At 44.1% G+C, this 21959-nt stretch overlaps 1 protein-coding gene across 1 annotated transcript in view; it reads left to right on the forward strand.

Moving 5' to 3' along the window:
- Positions 1-21959, forward strand: part of LOC102560872 (pulmonary surfactant-associated protein D) — a 220315-nt gene that overhangs the window by 44631 nt on the left and 153725 nt on the right. Inside the window, exons 6-9 of the mRNA XM_059729788.1 lie at positions 14320-14539; positions 14686-14839; positions 16137-16182; positions 16279-16343. The gene's annotated coding sequence lies outside the window, so the exon portion shown is untranslated. The remainder of the gene's footprint in view (positions 1-14319; positions 14540-14685; positions 14840-16136; positions 16183-16278; positions 16344-21959) is intronic.

The raw sequence follows: 21959 nt of genomic DNA on the forward strand, positions 1-21959 counted from the left end.
ATGCCTTGAGATATTTAGGAGCACGTCACCTAAGCAAATATTAGAAACAGATGAGCAATGTCAAAATACTATGCTGATGTTCAAACCTTTTTTCAGTTGTTTACTCACAGGCAATATAGGAACAGAAAATTTGGAGTTCAAGTCAGGCATGCTTGAGAGGCATAACGTTGTGTAAAGCCATAATCATTAATTTGAAAAATATATATTTTAAAGGGCATGCAGTAAGACACTATTTGGATATAGTCTAGTCAGGATCAGCTCTTTTATTTCTTTTTTCCACTTTTTGTTACTGTTGTATTTTAACAAGGCAGTTTTTCAACTGTGCATTAATGTAATGTATCACCTCCATACAGGACTCTGACAAGACACAAGACTAAGTATTATACATTGTGATCACTGTCCTCTTTAGAGCTACACTCCCTTTTTATATTTGGAGCATTTGGACTTATTCAAGCCACAGTTCTGGTTTTATGCATGATACTGCAATGAAACAGAAGAATTAGTTAATTTCTCCTGCTCTAATATATAGAGAAGGTTCTTTGTCTCTCCTAAATATACAGTGAGCAATGCCAGGTGCTCTCAAGTACAGTTATGTCCTTAAACAGAAAAAAAGGGAGATGTGATGTCTTAACTACAGCTTGTCACTAGATGAATGGCATGAGATGGGGTAAGAGAAATGTTTTCAATCCATTAGGAATTAGGTACAACAAAGAGAAGAGACTGCTGGAAATCTATTCTCTGATTAAAAACAGTCTACCTACTAGTGACTGCTGAAGGCTTAATCAAGATAGAGTCTTTACACATTTCACTGCATGTAGGAAGCTAAGAAATAATAAAAATTTGAGCAATGTCACCCAATTGTGACACATAAATTTGAACTTCCTGGGTACCTTGAAAATTTTAGCTGATACTGAGGATATTTAAAATATGTTTGAAAAGGTTGGATTTCTAAGCCCTACTTTCAATTTTAAGAAATTCTAATAAACATATCCATATTTAATGTCCTATTACCATAAAGATTACAGCTAGTAAATATTTAAAGTAGAGTTTTCACCAAGTATATTAATAACCTAAAATAAATAACTAGAATAAATTTAAATTACCAGCTCTGCTTTTGGCTCAGTAATGCATTACTATAAAACACTGGGCTAAATTCTATTCACAGGAAATTGTCTACAAAGTAGTCACTAGCTGTCAAAGTTCTAGGGTAACTTTGTGCTGTCTCTTTAGGCAGCTTCCATATTGCAAAAATTGCAGTGGGAAAGCAATATGTGTGCATAATTGACATACAAGGAAATGTATAAAGGATTCTTAGTTTAAATTATTGCTATTAATGAGAAGGGGAGGAAGGAGTAATAAATAAGGATTTCTGAAAGAAAATATCAGGATTTGAAAGTATGGACTTTGTGGGTGCGTCCACACGAGCGTACACATGCCTCTTGCCTCACCTCAAACCCCTTTGAGGCAGGGCAACAGGTACATGTGGGAACAAGAAAATGTTCCCTGTGCTGCAAATTTGCAGCGTGGGGAGAAATTTAGACCCCTGGATATCCAGGGGTCTAAAAAAAATGATGTTATAAAAGTGGAGCAGCGCACGGTCCTGGGCCATACTCTAAGGCAACTGGAGGCTGGGTCCTCCACAGAGACACTCTGGCTGCCAGAGAATCTCTATGGTTGCCCCTCAGGATGTGTGTTTCAGCACCAGGGCTCTGGTGCCAGTGAGTAAGGGGTCAGGGGGGCTGGAGGAAGGGGCAGGGGACCATGGGGGGGACCCCCGATGGCCCCACCCACTCCCTCAGTCCCCCTAACCCCCGCCAGCCCCCTGAGACCCCAAACCCTGCTGGGGCTGGTCCCTCCCCCACCAGCCCCCCAAACCCCCAGACCACTGCCGCCGCTGGCCCCTGCCCCCGCCAGCCCCCATGAGCCCCCCGACCCATGCCAGGTCCGGCCCCTCCCCCCGCCTTCCACCCCAAGGCCCCCTCCCCCTGCCCAGGCTGGCTTCTCCCCCTGCCAGCCCCCCTGAGACCCTCAACTCCTGCAGGGGCTGACCCCTCCATCCCACCAGCCCCCCAAGACCCCAGACCACTGGTATGGCTGGCCCCTCCCCCTGGCAGCACCACCGAGGCCCTGACCCCTGCTGGGCCAGCCCCTCCCCCCATCAGCCCCGCGAGACCCCTGACCCCTGCTGGAGTCAACTCCTCCCCCCGCCATCCTCCCAAACCCCGCTTCCCCTGCCAGGGCTGGCCCCTGCCTCAGCCAGCACCCCTGAACCCTCCGACCCCTGCCAGGGCTGGCCCCTTCCCTCACCCGCTCCCCCAGGTCCCCTGACCCCTGCAGAGCTGGCTCCTGCTCCTGTCAGGCCCTCTGAGACCCCTGATCCCTGCTGGGGCTGGCCCCTTCCCTCATCACCCCCCAAGCCCTCCTGATCCCTGCTGGGGTGGCCCCTCCCCCTGCCCAACCCCTAAAACCCCTTCCCCTTCTGAGGCTGGCCCCTCCCCCTGCTAGCCCCCCCAGAGGCCTCCTCCCCCTGCTGGAGCCAGCCCCTCACCCCGGCAGCCCTTCTGAACCTTCCAACCCATGCTGGGGTTGGCCCCTCCCCCCACCAGCCCCCACAAGTCCCCCCCCGCCAGGGCCGGCCCCTTCCCCTACCAGCCCCCCTGAGACCCCCAATCCCTGCTGGGGCTGACCGCTCCCCCATCAGCCCTCCCAAGCCCCCTGACCCCTGCTGGGGCTGGCCCTTCCCCCTGCCACCCCCCAAGGGCCCCTCCTCCTGCTGGGGCTGCCTCGGCCCCCCAACAGCCCCCCCCGAGGTCCCTGACCCCTGATGAGGCCAGCCCCTCCCCCTGCCAGCCCCCCCCTGAGGTCCCTGACCCCTGATGGGGCCAGCCCCTCCCCCTGCCAGCCCCCTCGGAGCCCCCGATCCCTGCCGGGACTGGCCCCTCCCCCCGGAGCCCCCCTGAGGCCCCAAAGCCCTGCTGGGGCTGGCCCCTCCCCCCACCCCAAGGCCCCCAACCCCTGCTGGGCGTGGCCTCATCCCTTCAAGCCCTCTGATTCCTGTCCTGCCACCCCTACTTAAAAAATAACAAGGACAAAAAGCTTTGGGACTTATCAGCATTGTGGCTGACTGGGGCCCCACCCATACAGTGTGGGGCAGGGTGACCACCCCAGCAGCTCCAGCCTGGGCCCTCCTGCCCCTCTGCTGTCCTGTGCTTCCCAGGGGGGCTCTGAAAGGAGGCCCTGGAGCACCCCCCCCCCCCCCGCTTCTAAGGTAAGCAAAGGCTTTTTTTCCCCCTTTTTTCTGTTTTTTTTGGTTTTTTTCTGTTTTTTTTTAAGTGATGGTCCCTGGGGTTGTGGGGGTAGCCATGTGGGTCTGGGGGTGCAAGTGAGGGGTGAGGCTGGGTGGGGCAGCCATTGGAGGGTCTGGGGGTGCAGGGGTGGGGCTGGGGGGGCAGTCATTGGGGGGGCTGCAGCAACTGGTGGGGGATGGGGCCAGGTGGGGCAAGAATTGTGGAACTGTGGTAGGGCATGTGGGCCTTGCAAGGGGGGTGGTAGCCCCTGTGGGGGCCATTTGGCCCCTGTTGGGGAGCCTTACCCCTTGTGTAGGGGTTGAACCTTCTGTTAGGGGGCCAAACCCCTTGTTTGGGGGTTAACCCCCCTGTTGGGGGGCCGTACCCCTTGTGGGAGTGCCGAACCCCCTGTTGGGGGGGAACCCCTTGTGAGAGGGTTGAACCCCCTGTTTGGGGCCCATACCCCTTGTATGGGGGTTGAACCCTCTGTTGGGGGTTCAAACCCCTTGTGAGAGTGCCAAACCCCCTGTTGCGGGGTTGTACCTCTTGTTTGGGAGTTGAACCCCCTCTTCTGGGGCTGAATCTGCTGTTGGGGAGCATACCCCTTGTGTGGGGGCCATCACCCTTTGGGAGTGCAGCAAAACATGTATTCATGAAACATGTATTACAGTTCACTTTATTATTATGATAATAGACTTGCTTTAACACTGTAGATTTATCAATAAAACATTGTCCAACTGATCACTGTCTCTTTCTTGCTCTCTGTCTTTATAATGGTCTTTTATTTTACTTGTGGAGGAACATGGATTTGAGGGTATTTTACAGAGTGACTTTGGGATTTTTTTTCAGGGATTTTTCAGTTTTCCAATAGGGAACACGAGAATTCCCACTAGGGAGGCCAGTGGCAGGACCCTGCTTGCTCAGAGTTGGCACCTTGGACCCAGCTGGCTGTGGCTGACCTCCTGGACAAATGAGGCCAGCAAGACATGCTTTGACAGTTCAAAGCAGGCCACCATACCCGGAACATGTTCTGGGTGATAGCTGCCCAGATGGCTGCGCAGGGGGCACAAATGGCAGTAGTGCCGCACAAAGGCCAACCCTGCAACCACAGTCCACTGACAGCTGGCCCAGAGGGGAAGATGCTTCTACTGGCTGTGCAGTCCCCATCCAGGTCTGGCAGGTGCACAGCAGGTCATAGCCAGGCAGCAGCCCCCACTGCCAGACTGCTGCAGTGGGTAGAGGGTGCAGGGAATTCTCAGGCTGATTCAGCAGTCCAGCTGACACAAGGGGTAGTGTCCCCAGGTACCATTTGGCTGGGCCCCAGAAACTCCTGAGAGCTAGTAGCCCAGAGCTACTTGCCAGGGTGGCTTTTTATACTGCTGGGGGCAGGACAGGGCAGCTTTTTATACTGCTGGGGACAGCGCAGGTGCTGGCCCTGAGCTCTAGCTCCCCCTGGCTGAAGATCTGGGAGGAGCCAGGCAGGGCTTTTTTGCCCCCAGTGGCACAATTTGCTCCACAACAAAGTGCATGTCCGAGCACGTGCGCTGAAGCAAAAAGGCCCAGATCAAATTTGCACCGCTTGTATTTAAGCTGCTGCAAGTGCACATGCTTGCATGTGTGGACGTGCCCTGTAGGCCCAAAAGATGAAAAATAATTACAATTCTATTATATTTTCACCTTCTCATATGCATGCACGTACAATTTGCAACCTTTCTGCTATTACTGAAAGCTAGGCCCTTGTGTTAGTATGACAGATTCAGAAATAATTGCAGTCTCATCATGAATTTGAATATCCAGCTGGGATTTCAAATCTCAGTGACAAAGAGCAAAGGGTAATGTATTAAAGTAAAATTCTCATTAGTGAATTGAACCTCTACATCTTTTCATGGTTGGTAGAAAAAGTGTTTGTGCTATATAGACATAATAATAGTAAGAAAAAGAGAAGAAAATCAGCAACAGTCTAAGAATTACACCTTGGAAATATTACTGTATTTACCGAAATCCAAGATGAACCTCAATTTAAGATGACCCCCAATAATTAGATTCTATACATGGAAAAATGATAAATGTGTTATAATTTTTCATGTATAGAATCTAATTATTGGAGGATCATCTTAAATTTGTCCCCACCACCATGGCAGTGGGGAAAGCAAAGGCAAGGGAGAAGGAGTGAGGGGGGAGGCAGTGGGGGTTGCAGACAATTTGCCTCTTGCTGTCTATCCCTGCTCCCACTTATCTCTGCCATGAAAGCTCCCCCTGTGCCACTTCTGCCTCCTCACAACTTAATCTCCCACACCCTTTTCCTCCATCTTCTCCCCTCCACAGCCTCTTCTCCCCCCATCCCTCCTTCCCCTCCTTCCCCTTGCTCTGGTGCCAGTACTTCCATCCTTGCTTCAGCTGAGCATGGCCCCAGCCCAGCTCCATAGTAGTGACATGGTGGGAGAGGTGTCCTAGGCTGCTGGGGGAGAAAGGCAGAGGGCTCAGGAATGGTGGAGTGGGCCAGGCAGCAGCTTTGACCCCAAACCCAGCACCAGCTCCAAACCAGGGTTAGAGCTAAAGCCTAAGCTGCAACAACTGCCTAGCCCCTACTGTGTTGTACTAAATTCCAAAATAAGGGCTGTACAAAATGGCTACGTTTTAATTCCATTTCAGATTTGGCCATTTCGGAGGGACAGTGATTCATTTTGGTGTTTCAGATCTCTGTTCCTTTTCAATTCGGCTTAATCTGTTTTGCAGTTTCAAAGCTGTTTTGGTGATTAGGCCATAGGCTATAATGGGGAATCACTAAAATGCCTATAACTTTGTAATTTCTTGCCTGATTCAGATGAAAATTGCAGGAATGGTAGCCTCTTCTGAGGGTATGACGCCTGTCAAGTTTCAAGGAGTGAAACTGTACCTCAAACTGTTCAAAGCAAAACTCATGTCACTTGTGTGTGTTATGGCAAAGCAGGATGAAAACAGCAGGGTGGTTTCCCCTTCTGAGGCCATGAAGCCTGCAAGGTGTAGGGGTTTCTGTGAAACGGCATCTCAAACTGTTAGAAAACTCATAACACTTGTATGTATGTAGGCAGAGTGGGATGAAACCAGCAGGGATGGTAGCCTGTAACAGGGGGCCTTTCCGGTGCTGGTTACATGTCCACTCATCCACCTGTTTCTGGGCCAACCACCTGCCCCTCTTTTTTTCCTGCCACACCTTGATAGAAAACTGATTCAGTTGTTTTGCAGGTGGGAGGCTGCCCATATAGATGTCTTAGGGTGACATCCATTCCGCAACTCTGTACGTCCCCTTACGCTGCCTTTAGGCCAGTCGAAATCCTGAGGCTCATGCTCTGGGCATTCCTTGTGGTGGGCCCCTGGCCCTTTGACCCCCACTTTGGGTCTGGGCCCCAGCACGGACCTGTTGAGGGTATCTCTGATATCTTTTATTACACTATATCTTATCTTTATTATCTTTATCTTTATTACAGTATCTTTATTACATTATATCTTTTATTATTATTTTGAGATACCCTACTTATCTTTTGTCAGACCGCAGTTGGAGTACTGCGTGCAATTCTGGGTGCCACACTTCAAGAAGGATGGGGATAACCTGGAGAGGGTCCAGAGAAGGGCAACTCGTATGGCCAAGGGCCTGCAGACCAAGCCCTACGAGGAGAGACTAGAGAAACTGGACCTTTTCAGCCTCCGCAAGAGAAGGTTGAGAGGCGACCTTGTGGCTGCCTTTAAGTTCATCACTGGGGCACAGAAGGGAATTGGTGAGTATTTATTCACCAAGGCGCCCCCGGGGGTTACAAGAAACAATGGCCACAAGCTAGCAGAGAGCAGATTTAGACTGGACATTAGGAAGAACTTCTTCACAGTTAGAGTGGCCAAGGTCTGGAACGGGCTCCCAAGGGAGGTGGTGCTCTCCCCTACCCTGGGGGTCTTCAAGAGGAGGTTAGACGAGTATCTAGCTGGGGTCATCTAGACCCAGCACTCTTTCCTGCTTATGCAGGGTGTCGGACTTGATGATCTATTGAGGTCACTTCCGACCCTAACATCTATGAATCTACACCAGCTGAATAGTTGGATAAATATATCTTAGCAAGCTTTCAAGTATAAAACCCCTTTGTCAGGCTGAGGAAGCATCTGTAGTTTGTGTGTGCTCTTACTGTATGGAAGGAATAGTAAAGAAGCCAGAGGCTGGCATGCAATGCAGGCAAGGAAGCCAATCAGTGAAAATGTAATTTGAGGTGTCAGGGGGTGAGGGACAGCCTGGGAGGGGGGGGGGAGGAGGGGGACGTAGCAGATAAAAGTGGAGAGGTACCTGGGGAGTCAGACATCAGGCAGGATATAGTGGGTCATAAATCCAGTGTCTATATTAAGTCCATGAGTTTTTGTATCCAGGAGGTTGATGAAGTGAAGTTCATCAGGTTGAAAAGCTCTGGTGCCTGTATGTATTGGAACATGGACATCAGATTTGGCAGGGGGATACTTTTTGTGATTCCCATATTTGATCAGATTAATAAAGGTGTCATGCTCACAGAGGCATTACAGCTAAAGTCTGTGCCCTGAGTGGCAGTGGCTAAGTTGGCTGCAGCAGTTGTGATAGTTGTCTGCTGCTTGTTACTTGGTACTGCATGTTGAAAGTCATTGAATGCCACACTGTGAAATCGAATTCTGTCTTAGTGTCAGCCACAGGCTTCCTTTGTGAGGCTACAGTCACTTAAACTCAACTTTCATAAATGGTTGCAAACTGTGTGTTTTGAGATACCCTACTTGAGTATCTGGGATCTGTTTTGAAGTAGTCTGAGTACTCAGAGCTGAGAGTAAGGTCAATGGGAACTGTACTTTAAAAACAAAATAATCAGCCTTAGTCTTCAATTGGGCACCCAAATTTAGTGGATGGTTTTGACCTTAATCATCCTGTGCCTCAGCTGTAAAATAGTGAAGATATCATCTCTTCTCACAGGTATGTTGTGAAAATAAATGTGATAATGTTTGTGAAGCATGTGGATACAGTGATGGTCAAAAAAAAAGAAATCTGTTTGGTGAATTATTTTTATGAATAACATAAAAAAAAGAGGCAGCGTTGTATAAGATATTTATTTATTTATTTATTTATTTATGGGCATTTAGCATAGTTTTAGATCAACTTTTGGGAATTTTGGCAATCTTGATTTTTGCAGTTCACATTCATCCAGTTCTGATACTGAGAAGGTGAAACTCAGATTTAAGAAGTTGATCAAATTCTTCCTATATCATACAATATGCATTTGCAAGACCGTGTTTGACCTTTAAATAATATTGTACAGGACCATGTGACCATATCTCAAGTTTAATTCTGAAGTAATGACTCATTTCCTGGAAATTGTTCACTGGGACAGGAGGAATACAGCAGGATCATTGGCTTGATTTGCTGGGTCAATTCTTACATTCCTGTTTACTTTTTTCCAGTGAATGTTTAAGAAGTACAAATGTATACCTACAAGCGTAAATAGAGAACAGGTATGGGTATAATTTTGCCACTACTGTTCACTATCTTGGCATTCTACTGAGGCAAAGGAGGAAACCAAACAAAAGCAACTGGAACATGGCTCTGAACTGATAGCTGTAAACTAAAGTTCTGCAGGCCAAATTCCATTTTTGCATTTAATGTGATAAAAAATATGGGGATTTAATAAGGTTTAGAAACAGGTCCAAACCACAAGTTTAGGATCTGATTCTGAACTTCAAACTGCATCTTTCCTATTGAATAATAATGGTTCATTGACCCAGAAATGAGATTAGGAGCTGCTATCCCTCTAGAGGTACTTTCTTTCAGATTAATTGCCAAACCAATCATACGAAGGTGGTTTGGCACAAAGTAGTGTGAGGTTGAAAATGTGTATATTGATGAAACATCATGAAACATCTTATTACATTTTACCTACTTAAATTCTCTTTAGAGTTTCAAATGGTTACGATAATCTTCCTTGCTTACTGACCCAAAGTACTTCGTAATATCACTGTCATGATAATACTTTATTATATTACTTATCTCTCATATAGTACCATTTATCTGCAGACCTGAAAATGCTTTAGGGAGGAAGGGGAAGTTGCATCATTTTCATTTTCCAAATGGGGAAACTCAGGCACACTGCACAACAGTAGTAGGTACAGGAATTTGAACTTGGGCTTCATGTCTGCTTGTCAATCATGTTCTCTAGTAGTATACCACCTTACTCCCCAGTTATAAGGAAGAAGCAGGTTTTATTTAGTAGGCAATTTGAGAAGAACCAAGTTGATTGGAATTGTTTTGGATTTACATCAGTGTGAATAAAATAAGCATCTGATCCATAGCCAGACAAGTTTCCTGGAAAGATTTGCTCCCAATTACATCTTCTGGTGTTTTTTAAAATGCTTTTTGAAGGGTTGGTTCTACTTTAAACACTCTCCTTTTCTGAGCTCTGCTTTAAAAATTGTAAAGGCATATTCCTTGACTGTTATCTGCACTCTGTTCATAGAACAGAGTGTTATGACATTTTATTCTTTATGCAAATGGACTACAGAAGAAGCAAAGCAAATAAAAAAAATAATGGGAAATTGAGCTTTGATGGTATGGTGGAGGGAATGAGGTATTTCAGTGAAACAAGTGACAGCCAATAACACTGTCCTATTTTATCTTTTTGAACACATTTTACATTTCATTCTGGTGCTCTGTGTTAATTCACATAATACGTCTGTTGATAAGGTTATTTCAAACTCATTAGAAGTTTCAGAAAAAATCAGGTTTGCATAGGAAAAAAATGTCTCTGAAACTTTGTGGGGCTTCTGTCCCTCTCTGGTAAACATGCACACAGCACTAAGTTAATATGGCAGGCTTTAATCAAACATCTGTTGGCATTATTTGTTAGTATTTCTCCATCTGTTATTCCTCAGGAGGAGTTTAGGAAACCTACATGTAAAGAAAGCAGACTTAGAAATCAGGCTTGCCAAATGCACTGGGGTTCTGAACCCAGGGCAATCTTAATTATCATTAATGGAAATTAGGAGCCACTTAAAAATGGTACAACATGTTGGAGCGACTGTGTGGTCCACTGATTCTTATTTTTGAACATGTGAGAATATAGCATTTGTTACAAGGGCCAGATTAATAGCCCTGGAGGAAGAAGTCCTCTTATAATCCACAAAATAGGTATTGCTTTGCTTTTCCAGTGTGTCCTATCTTAAGTGCTCAAATTGTCATGTGCATGAATCTCCTCCAGCTGTGGAAAGGTAGCTTATCTCCTCTGCTCATTCAGCACTTGGCCTTATTTCTGAAAGTTTGGGCTTGTTTTTTACTCCACTGGAAAAAGGAATGAGATCACTAAACTCCTTTTGTAAGGCAGTTGATAGTCTGGTGAGTTTACTTCTGAATGCCATGATTCATAGGCAAGCTAAGGAAGTTTGCTGGCAAGCTAAGGAAGTATGGGCTGGATGAATGGACTGTAAGGTGGACAGAAAACTGGATGGAGCATTGGGCTCAGAGGGTAGTAATCAATGGCTTGATGTCTAGGTGGCAGCCGGCATCAAGTGGAGTGCCCCAGGGGTGGTCCTGGGGTCAGTTTTGTTTAATGTCTTCATCAGTGACCTAAAAGTTGGCATAGAGTGCACCCTCAGCAAGTTTGAAGATGACACCAAGCTAGAGGGAGTAGTAGATACACTGGAGTGTAGGGCTAGGATTCAGAGTGACTTAGACAAATTGGAGGATTAGGCCAAAAGAAATCTCAAGGGCTAGGTACAGACAGTCAAAAAGCCCAAGGTTGAATTGATTCAGTCTTTTCAGGTTAATCTAATATGCACAAGCGCCATGAGCTATCTGAACCCTGGCTGCTCAACTGGGGAGAAGGGCTGGCTATCCAGAGCAAGCAACTCCCCAATGCTCTGGGTGATCTCACTCACCTTGGGAATGAACCCCCCTCTGTCTTCAGCTTTTCCCTACCACTTCAGGGTGGCCTGCCTCTGCTTTGGGGAAACGGGGGCTTTGGAGCGAGTGGGGGACATCCCTTTGGGCTTGCTTGCACTGGTGCCAGGATGAGCAGCAAGAAAGGCAAGGGGGTGCTGCCTCCTGAGATGCAGCAGCATCGTGGTGGTGGTGAAGTGTTTCACCTCCGGCTGATCTGCCTTTGGCAGTGCTGGCAGATAGCAAAACTGGGATCATCTGCCAGTTTAAGATGCTCCCATACTGCGCTAATTACCCACTTCTGGGTTGAAGGTGGGGATGCTGCCTTATCCCCCTCCTCAACAGGCTGAGGCACAACAGCAGGTGCAGGAATGTCAGGTACAGGTACTGCTCCCACATTCTTCCTTCCACTGGCAGCAGGAGCCTCATGGCTGCTTGGAAAGAGGATGTGTCTATGTTTTGGGCGAGGAACTTGCAGCTCTAGCTCTCCCCCTATCTGTTCTCCCTCCCCTGCCAGAAGACTTGGCACCTGCCTTTCCAGCATGCTTCATATTAATGTTTCCTGTGCTGCAAAAGGTGTGTGTTCATGTGTCACTTCTTTTGTGTTGTGTGTTTTATTCCCCGTGTGTTGCATGCGTGCACTGGACTCTTCTTTGATTCAGTAAGAAGTATTAAGAACTACGTAAAAAATGTGTGTTGTCTGTCTGCCTTCTTCTCCACTGTGATGTATTTATTTACTATGAATTATGAATGTAAAGTGTGACTCTCTTGTGTGTTTTATTACTTCTGTGTTGCATGCATGCACGGGGCTCTGCTTTGATTATTAATAACTATATATGGTTTCTACTTCTGTGATGTGCTATTAATGTGAATGTATGACTGCTACTGTACTTCTTGTTCTTCTTCTGTGTTGTAATGTGTACCGAAAATAATATATATCCTTCTTCTAAGACCCTGAATTTTGTGTTAGTGTCAATTGAATCTCTCTCCGACTTCTGTGTTGTCTTTACTCCGTATGTAAACTAACTATAATAATATTAATAACTAATAACTATATATAATCTGATTCTGCATCTCTTCTTCTTCTATGAATATCTGACTTCTTCTATGTGTGTGTGAGTGTGTGTGTGGAATGTGTGCTTCCCTGTACAGTGATGGATCACACTGCCAGGAAAAAAACAGTGCTTTCTTTTTTTAAAGTATTGCAAAAAAAGGAGAACAAATATAAATTGAAAGAAATGAATTGGATAAGTATTAAGTAGAGAGATTCTGAGCTAAGCGAAGCTAAGCTAAGCTATATTGTATCCAACCCTTTCTAAGAACAAAAAAGAGCAGGTGAGTGACTGACTAGGAAGTAAGCCAGGTAGTCCAGTACCTTTCTGATGCTGTTGCTTACTCAGAACCAGGTCACAAAAGGCACAGCAAGCCTGCAGACTGAGGCTTTTATGTAGTTTCTATGTCCCCCTCCCCCAGACACTGTGATTGGATGGGCAGTCAGAGAGAAGTCACAGTAACTGGCCAACTAGAGATGTCAGTCCTTCCCTGCCCTGCTCTCCCTCCCCCCACTGCTCCCCCTCCCTCTTCTAAGTTTCTGTTTCCCCATAAAGACTGCCCTCTGAATTGCCAAATCTTTTCCAAATCGATTCAGAAACTCTGAATTGATTCAGAAAGTTTTAAGCTTCTAGCGATTCAATTCAGATTTGGAGATTCAGCCTCCAAATTCTGCTGAATCTTCTCTGAATTGAATTGTGAACTGAAGCTTTGCATAGCCCTACTGACTTTTTAGTTGGGATAGACTTAGACAAGATTTTGATTGCAAGTCATGCTTCATCAGGTCTAATCTTAGGGCATTTATGCACATACTTTTTCATTTGGTGACGTGCCGGAGATCCACTGCTTCAGAGAAAACTTAATTAATCGATGAATCAATTAATTGAGTCTCCTCTGCACATGAACTAATGCGCACTGTACTGTGCTGCTTGCAGGTGTATAAGTGGCGAAATGCGTGTCAACATGCAGAAAATATATGTGGTGCACTTTTGAACTAAAGCACCTCCAAGGTGTTTTAGTTCAAAAGTGTGCCACCACCATTTTCTCAGCACTGATGCACATTTCAACACTTATACAACTGCAAGTGTTGTAGTGCCTGGGTGCTTTTCAAAGCTCTTGGTGCTACAGCGCTTGCATGTGTAAAAATGCCCCTGTCTTTGCTTAATTCTTTTGTGAGTGAAGTGATTTGATTTGTACACATTTGGATGTAGATGTTTTTATTCTATTTGCATAATAGGTTACAGATATCATAATTCCAGAGCAATTTTTTGAAAAAAAATTATCTTTACTCCTGATTAATTTTATTTGTTAAAATTATTCCATGTTTGGTGTAGCTTAGAAAAAGGTTATATGAAATCTTTTGAATGAAAATAGATTCCTGTATTTGATTACCACAGATTTTCAGTTGGGGGGGGGGGGGGGGGGAGAGGGGAGTGTGTTTTTGTTTTGGATTGGGTTTTTTGGAGGGGTTGTTTATTTTACTTTGCTTTTGGGGTTTTTGTTTGTTTGTTTGTTTGTTTTAAATGTGTGTGCTTTGTTTCAGCATTAGATGAGAGAAAGTAAAGGTGATAAAGAGAGGGAGAAAAAGAGAGTAACCAGAACAGGAAGAAGGAGACCAAGGTGATGACCTAAATGAGACAAAAATAGTTTTTAAAGTAGGGAAAGATTCTACAAGACCAACTGAACTATATCTAATCCGAGGGGTCATGACCTAAAGCTAATGCAAGGTCAAGCTCTAGCTGGATTTAGATGAAATTTCTTAAGCCTGATAATAGTTAAGAAAAGGAATTGACTCTCTTCAGAAAGGAACAGGTATGATGAATGAAAAAATGGATAAATGGGTATAAGAGAATAGATGTAAGTGAATACTTGGAGAGAGGAATCATTAACCAAGAAAAAAAAATGTGGGCCATAATCAACCAGTTCTTCCTATTTCTTCCTACCTGTTCTTTTTCCATATGATTCCTGGCTGTATGATGCGCCAAGATGTGTAGAGTAGTTATTTTTCTTTGTTTTTCAAGCTGACTGTTGATTCTATTTCATGAAGAAGTTTTCTCTCTTTCTCACCACAACCCCAAGACAGCATCATAGAAAGCATTACCATAGAAATAGTTTTGAGGAGGAGACCAGGCTTCTAGCCCAAAGACTCTTTGAGACACCTGACCCTGTTTGGGAAGACTCAATGAACTGGCAAATGGAGGAGGCCCGGGCCCCCGAAGCAGACGTTGAGAATTTGGAAGATGGTATCTTTGTGCCGGAGCCTGCATGCGAAGTAGAGGTCATCGCAGAAGAGAGACCGGTAAGAGACTTGGAGCATGGTTGTGGGGGCACTTAGATTTTGAGGGTAGTGGTGTGGGTTCACTTCATGGCATATGTGTGTTTGGAAGTAGCTAAGAACTGATTAAAAAGCAGCTAACTAAGTCCTTTATATGAACTCCTTTGCAGTTAAATGAAGCCTTTTTAATGACTCCAAAAAACCTACTCACCAGTACACCAGAAGGAAGCGTATGCTTCTGCAGAGAACAAAGACCAGATGAGGCTGAAGAGTTCAGAAGACAATTAGGCATTGAATCAACAGATCCTGTTACAAGTCCTGAACGTAAAGTCTTCATGAAGTCTCTTGTTCACATTTCCTTTTATGGCATAATGGAATACTGCTTGAGGAAGAGACTTTTTGATCTATGCTGGGGGTGCACATTTGACCTAGGGGGTCAAGAAGCTCACGAATGTGTTACTTGGTTAGATGAAGACATAAATCAAATAATTCAGGAACTTTGCCAGAAATATGTCTTGATAGTATTTTCAATGCAGTTATAGCCATTGGGTTTGCCAGGAACATTCTCAGAATTACTGAGAAACATTTAATTCAGGTTAGAGAGCTTCTAAATGCTGCGTATTCTACAGAAGATCCTAATGCTGCCCTTCATGATTTGATCTCTGAGGAAGATAAAATGCTCATACCCCATATTGAATGCTAAATTTGTACTAGATATGATAAAAACCTGCTTAAGAGAAGGGCTTAGCAAAAACAGTTTAAAATGGGAGGGTTTATATCTTTTGCTGATCTTGGTGGGAGGCTGGGGGATGTGAGGTTGTAAAGCACATCAGCAGTTTTCTACATCTAATGTAGATTAGCATTTGCTTTAGTGTCTTGGATCTCTAATCACATACATATAGGGTTTTTTGTAAAGATAAAACCAATGAGACTTAATGGTCACTACAAATGATAAAAAAAACCCTCTTCTTAGGAGAAGGAGTAACAAAATAAACTAATAAATAATAAATATTGTAAAAGTTTTTGATGGAAATAAAGACTGTATTTAAAAATATATATTCTCACAGCTTTTGTATGTTATGGGGGTGGTGGTGGGGTGTTACAAAGATAAACCAGACCACAAAAAAAAAAAAAAGATGACCATTATATTCAGAGCTCTTCCTATTTTAAGACTAAAGGAGTTATCTTTTACCAAAAGGCCTGCTGTAAAGATAAGGCCAACAAGGCTTAATGGTCATAGGAAATGATAAAAGAACACTTCTTAGAAGAAGTTTTAACAAAATAAATCAGTAAATATTGTTAAAGTTTTTGATGGAAATAAAGACTGAATTTAAAAATATATATTCTCACAGATTGTGTATGGTATGGGGTGGCAGGTGTGTATTGTAAAGATAAATCAGATAAAAAAAAAAAAAAAAAAAAAAAAAAAAAAAAAAAAAAGAGCTGACCGGTGTGTTCAGATCTCCACATATTTTAAGACTAATGGGTGGAGTTGTCTTTTAGTGGTGACTATTTTAAAACAGTTATATTTTACTTTATACATACACTATTTTCCTTAATGTATTATTTAATTTTTTAATAGAGAGGACTTACTTATTGTATCATTTTATTTATATTACAGAGCGTTTATCAAGTGGGGAAGCCCCGTGCAATTTTACCACAGCAAGGTAAAAATTATTTTAAAATGGTGGGTTATTTATGGCTGTGTTAATATAATCACACTAAGTTATAACAACTGTTTGTAACTGTTTGTTTTCAAACAGAACCTCTTCTAAAATAGAAAAGCAGAACAAACACATACAGTCATGTTTTTATCCAGTAGTAAAAGGTAATTTTTTCTGAAGTCAGCTTATGTGTTTCTTGTGGGAGGAGACACTGTGTGTAGGGGTTAAGCAAATTTTAAATTTGGAGTGTGTGAGGAAAGTGAATTCTCAATGCTGAGATGTAAATTTTATATTTCCTAAGTGATCACATGTACCACCCCCGAAGAAGAGCGGGGGCCTGGACAAAGACCTCTAAAAGCACAAGCAAAAAAACTCAGAAATGCTCAGCCAGCAGATCATAACACGCAAGGATCAGAAGACTACTGGGACAGTGCAGAAGGGTATGGTTCCTCAGAGGAAAACAAGCCACATACCTCTGAGGAAACCATATATAAAAAGACAAAGATTCACACCCCCAAAACAGGTGATCTGGACCCTGTGAATAAGAAACCCAGGACTGATTGCTCATACAATTTAGAGAAAGAGGAGAGTCTTTCTCCTTTTTTGAAAGATCATGATTATTGTGAAAAAAGAGGGTGGGTTTTTAGGGTAGGTGTAATCACCTTGTCTTGAAAGATCATGATTATTGTGAAAAAAATAGTGGGGGTTGGGGTGGTGTTGGCAGACGTATACATCTCAGAAAGAGTGTGCAGAGCAGTTTGAAAGATCATAATTATTGTGAAAAAAAGAGGGTGGGTTTTTGGGGTGGGTATAAACACCTTGTCTTGAAAGATCATAATTATTGTGAAAAAAGGGGGATTTGGGGTAGTACTGGCAGGCGTATACATCTCAGAAAAGTGTGCAGAGCGATTTGAAAGGTCATGATTACTACCAGAGCAAAAGGGTAAATTTTACTCAGAGAGGAGGTAGTCTGTGTAACTCGGACAGCAGTCATGGCCTGTATCATAAGAGGGGGAGTCATGGTAAACGCAGGTTTAAGAATGGGTGGCGAACCAGCAAGTGGCTAGCGGGGCAAAAAGTAAGGGCCTGGTTAAAGAGGAGCGTGGGGAAGGCTAAACAATGGTTGAGAAAAATAAGAGATCCCCTAGTACTGGCACTTTAGAAGGCCACTCAAACGCTTCCCCTCCTCCCAGGCCTGACCCTTCAACAGAACCCATGAAGCCTGAGAGAGAGGGTGAAGAATACGATTTAGGAAGCCCTTTAGAGGGTCTCTCAAGTGTACTCTGGCCTCCCAGACCTGACCTTTCACCAGGACCCACAGAGCCAGAGAGGGGAAATGGTGACTATGATTTAGGAAGCCCTTTAGAGGGCCCCTCAAATGTCCCCAGGCCTCCCCCACCACCAAGACCTGAAGGGTCAGAGAATTAGGATAAGAAGAACAGTGTAGAAGACAGTTTAGAGGACCCCATAAGCACCCCCTGGTCTCCTGAGTCAGCAGAGGATGTTTTACCAGATGTACATATGGTGTGGGTGAGAAAGCAAGAGTGGTCTGTAGCCAGGTTTGGAGGTGTGAGGTACACTGAGGAGTTCCATTTTGTGAATCTGGAGCATGTGCCATTACACGTGGCATACTAAGTCATAAACCGAGGAGTACAAGAAATTGTATCAGAACTTCGCCAGAGATTCACAGGCAATGACTATGCCCAGTTACATATTCAGGCAGATAGCATGGCAAACTGTTTATACTCTCGAGCTATTAATTTAAACAAGATCACCCCAGAGCTGTTTTTAGAGTGGTTCAGTAATCTGTTAAAAAGCTAGAGAGAAATATTGCTCTATTTGACATTTTGGGTGGTTGTGATTGTTGTGAGAGGCCGGAGAGATGGGAGCCATAGAATTATAAGCTCTATCCTCTACTCCCAGATCATTGCTAAAAAGAGGAAGCATTTAATTGACTTGAATACCTATGATACTAACCTGAGCTTTGCAAGCAGTCTTTTGGCTGCTACAAAACATAGAGGGGCCAGAGATGTTGAACTGCTAGATGGTGCCAAAGAACTGCATAGGACATTAGGCATGTCTATATATCAAAAGATTGTGCTCCTTCAAGTACCTTTGTTTGAAGACCTTGAACAGGTTAACATTGACATAGTGATGCATAAGGAAAAAATTGGGCGGAGTTTATTTAAAACACAGGACGCACCCAGATACTCCAACACCTGTTTTATTCTACTGCATAGTGACCATTATTATGGTATTTTGGATGTGAAAAAGGTGTTTGGCATGAGAAATTATTGTAATCTTTGTCAGACGTTGCAGGGCCATAGCCACACGTGCAGGTTCTGATGTCATCTTTGCCTGAGCCCAAACTGCGCTGACAACATGGGCAGGACACAGCGGTGCCCTAATTGTAAGCTGTTCTGTAGTTCCAAAAAGTGCTTAGAAAGGCATGTGGCCCTGGCCTCTGAAAAATGGATTGAATGTCTGACTAAAACTCTGTGCAATGAGTGTAAATCTTATGTGGACAAAAAGCAATGAGTGCAAAGGGCGGCAGTGCAAACAGTGTTATGGGAAAATCACAGATGTAAACAAGCACTGGTGCTTTACGCATCAGATTAAAGAGCCTGAAGAAGGCAAGGGGTACATTTTTTATGATTTTGAATGTGTGCAGGAGACGGGAATGCATGTGCCCAACTACGTTTTTGCAATGGAGCTAAAGACAGGGGAAAAAAAAACCTTCAGAAAGCTGCAGGCAAAAACCCCCAAAAGGCTTGTAAAGCTAAGCCCAAAAAGCCAGAAAGCACTTGGGAGTTTAAGGGCGAAGAGTGTCTGTCTGATTTTATTAAGGTCTTTATGGATAAAAAGTTCAAGGACTACAACTTCATAGCTCACAATGCCAAAGGCTATGATGGTTACTTCATTGTCAGCCAGTTATTGAAGGAAAAAATAGGCGTGAAACTAATCACTCACAGTGATAAAGTCATGTGCATTGAAGTGACCAGGCTAGGCATCTGTTTCATGGATTCTTTAAACTTTTTGCCAATGAAACTTAGCAGACTTCCATAGGCGATGGGGTTTGAAGGATGCAAAGGTTATTTCCCACATTTTCTTAACACGGCAGAAAACCAAAATTATGAGGGACCTCTCCCAAAAATGGAGTACTACAGTGTTGAAAATATGATGTCCAGTGAGAAAGGACAGTTTTTAGAATGGTATCAGAATAACCACAATAAGACCTTTGACATGCAAAAGGAGCTGGCCTATTATTGCCAGCAGGATGTAAAAATTTTGAAAGAGGCCTGCTGCCTCTACAGGGATGAGATTATGAAAATGACATGGTGGGTAGACCAAGTGAAAGCAGATGGTGACCTCCAAAATGTAGTACACTGCATACAGCCTTTCCAATACATCACGCTGGCCTCCGTCTGCATGGCCATGTACAGGTTTATGTTTTTGGAACCGCAGACCATAGTGCTTTTCCCCCCAGACAACTATCACAGACAGAAAAAGAGGTTTTCAACCCCATCTATTCAGTGTCTAATGTACATTTCGGAGAAAGAAAATATTCAAATTTGACATGCTTTACAGGGTGGGGAATTTCAGGTAGGCCCCTATTTTTTAGACGGCTATGCAAACATTGATGGGGAACCTACAGCGTTTGAATTTAATGGATGTTTTTTCCATGGTTGTGTCACTTGCTACAATGAGAAAGACCAGGACCTGTTGACAGGGACCACCTTTGGGTTTCTGAATTATCAGGCATTGCACAAGACTGATTATCTCAAGAGAGAGGAGTTTACTGTTAGGACCATTTGGGAGCACGAGTGGAGGACTCTGTTAGAAATGGATAGGGAGCTGGCAGATTTTTCAAACAAAACCCCGCTGCCTTCTCCACTGGTGCCTAGGGATGCTCTTTTTGGGGGGAGAACTAATGCCATCTGTCTATATTACCAAACTAAACCTGGCAAACAAATACACTATTACGATTTTACCAGTCTTTACCCCTTTATAAACAAAATGAAGGAATACCCAACCAGACACCCCAAAATCATTCAAGACAATTTCCAACCCCTGTCAAGCTATTTTGGAATAGCCAGGGTGAAACTGTACCCACCGCGAAACCTTTTTTTCCCCATACTACCCACCAGGGTGAATGGGAAACTTATGTTCATGCTGTGCTGCCTCTGCACGGAAACAAGACAGCAAAAGTGTGACCACACTGATGAAGAGAGGGACCTCCTGGGCATGTGGTACACACCAGAATTGAATAAAGCTATCACCAAGGAGTACAGAGTAGCTCAAATCTATGAAGTCTGGCATTTTGCCGAGAGGTCTAGCACCCTTTTTTCATGGTACATAAAAATGCACCTCCGACAGAAGCAGGAAGCCTCGGGCTACCCCGCCTGGTGTACCGATCAAGAAAAACAAGAGAGATATGTGGCCAATTTTTTGCAAAAAGAAGGTATGATCTTATGCCCAGAGCGTATCAAACCCATCTCTGCAAAGCACCAAATAGCAAAATTGTTTCTAAATTCTTCATGAGGTAAGTTCGGTCAGAGAACCAACTTGCCCAACACCAGCATTGTTAGAGACTCCGAAGAACTCTTTGGCTACCTCTTTTCTCCCGCCTATGAAATTTCTTCTTGCAACTTTATTGATGATGAGGCAGCCTGCATGTCTTGGAAACATGCCAAAGAGCATTACACGGTCTCTGGTAACAAAAACATCTTTATAGCCTGTTTCACCACCGCTTATGCATGCTTACAGTTGTACGAGCTGTTAGCTTGCAAGACCAGTGTCTGTACCACAACACAGATTCTGTGACGTTTGTGAGCCCCAAGGGAGATTGGACCCCCCGCTAGGTGATTATTTAGGTGAGTTCAGCAGCGACATCCCACCAGATGAACACAACACAGAGTTTGTGTCAGCTGATCTGAAAACCTATGAGTACAAGTTGTCTGGGGGAAAGGTTTGCCTGAAGGTCAAAGGGATTACCCTGAATGCAGCCAACAGTGAAAAAGTCAACTTTGAAACCTTGAGAGATCTTGTTCTAAATTATGGGGCAAACCCCGCTGGGGACACCCCTAAAACAATTGTGATACAACAGCGCTGTATCATCAGGAACAAAAGCAAGTGGATGATAGAAACCAAAACCTTGAGAAAAACACAGGAAGTCATTTATGACAAAAGGGTCCTCACAGAAAACTTTAACAGCCTCCCCTATGGTTTTTAAAGGTGGATATACAATGGAAGCACCCCTTTTTCTGTGATTTTGGCAGGCCCTAGCAACTGTGGTAAAAGTTACTTTATAAAAAATCTTCTGGATCATGCTGATAGAATGTTGTCTGTTATGCCTGAGACTATCATGTGGTGCTATAGCTGTTGACAGCCTTTGTATAAAGAACTGCTTTGTAAATATCCTTTTATCAAGTTTGTGGATGGTCTACTGGACAGTCTCAATGATGACTATTTGTTTCCTCCTAATAAAATAAATATGGTTGAGGTAGATGATTTGATGGACTCTGCCTGTGACAGCGGTGAAATCGAGAAAGCCTTTACCAAGTATGTGCACCATTGGAATCTGAGCATTATGTATATAGTTCAAAATGTTTTCTGTCAAGGGAAAAGGAGCCACACAATTGCCCTTAACACAAAATATATGGTTTTGTTTAAAAACCGCAGGGATAAGCTACAGATAGTGTCCCTGGTGCGGCAGATGTACCTGGGTAAGGCCCAGTTCTTTCTAGAAGCTTTTGAGGATGCCACTAAAATACCTTACG

Source organism: Alligator mississippiensis, chromosome 6 (assembly GCF_030867095.1).
Source record: "Alligator mississippiensis isolate rAllMis1 chromosome 6, rAllMis1, whole genome shotgun sequence".
Classification (NCBI taxonomy): domain Eukaryota; kingdom Metazoa; phylum Chordata; order Crocodylia; family Alligatoridae; genus Alligator; species Alligator mississippiensis.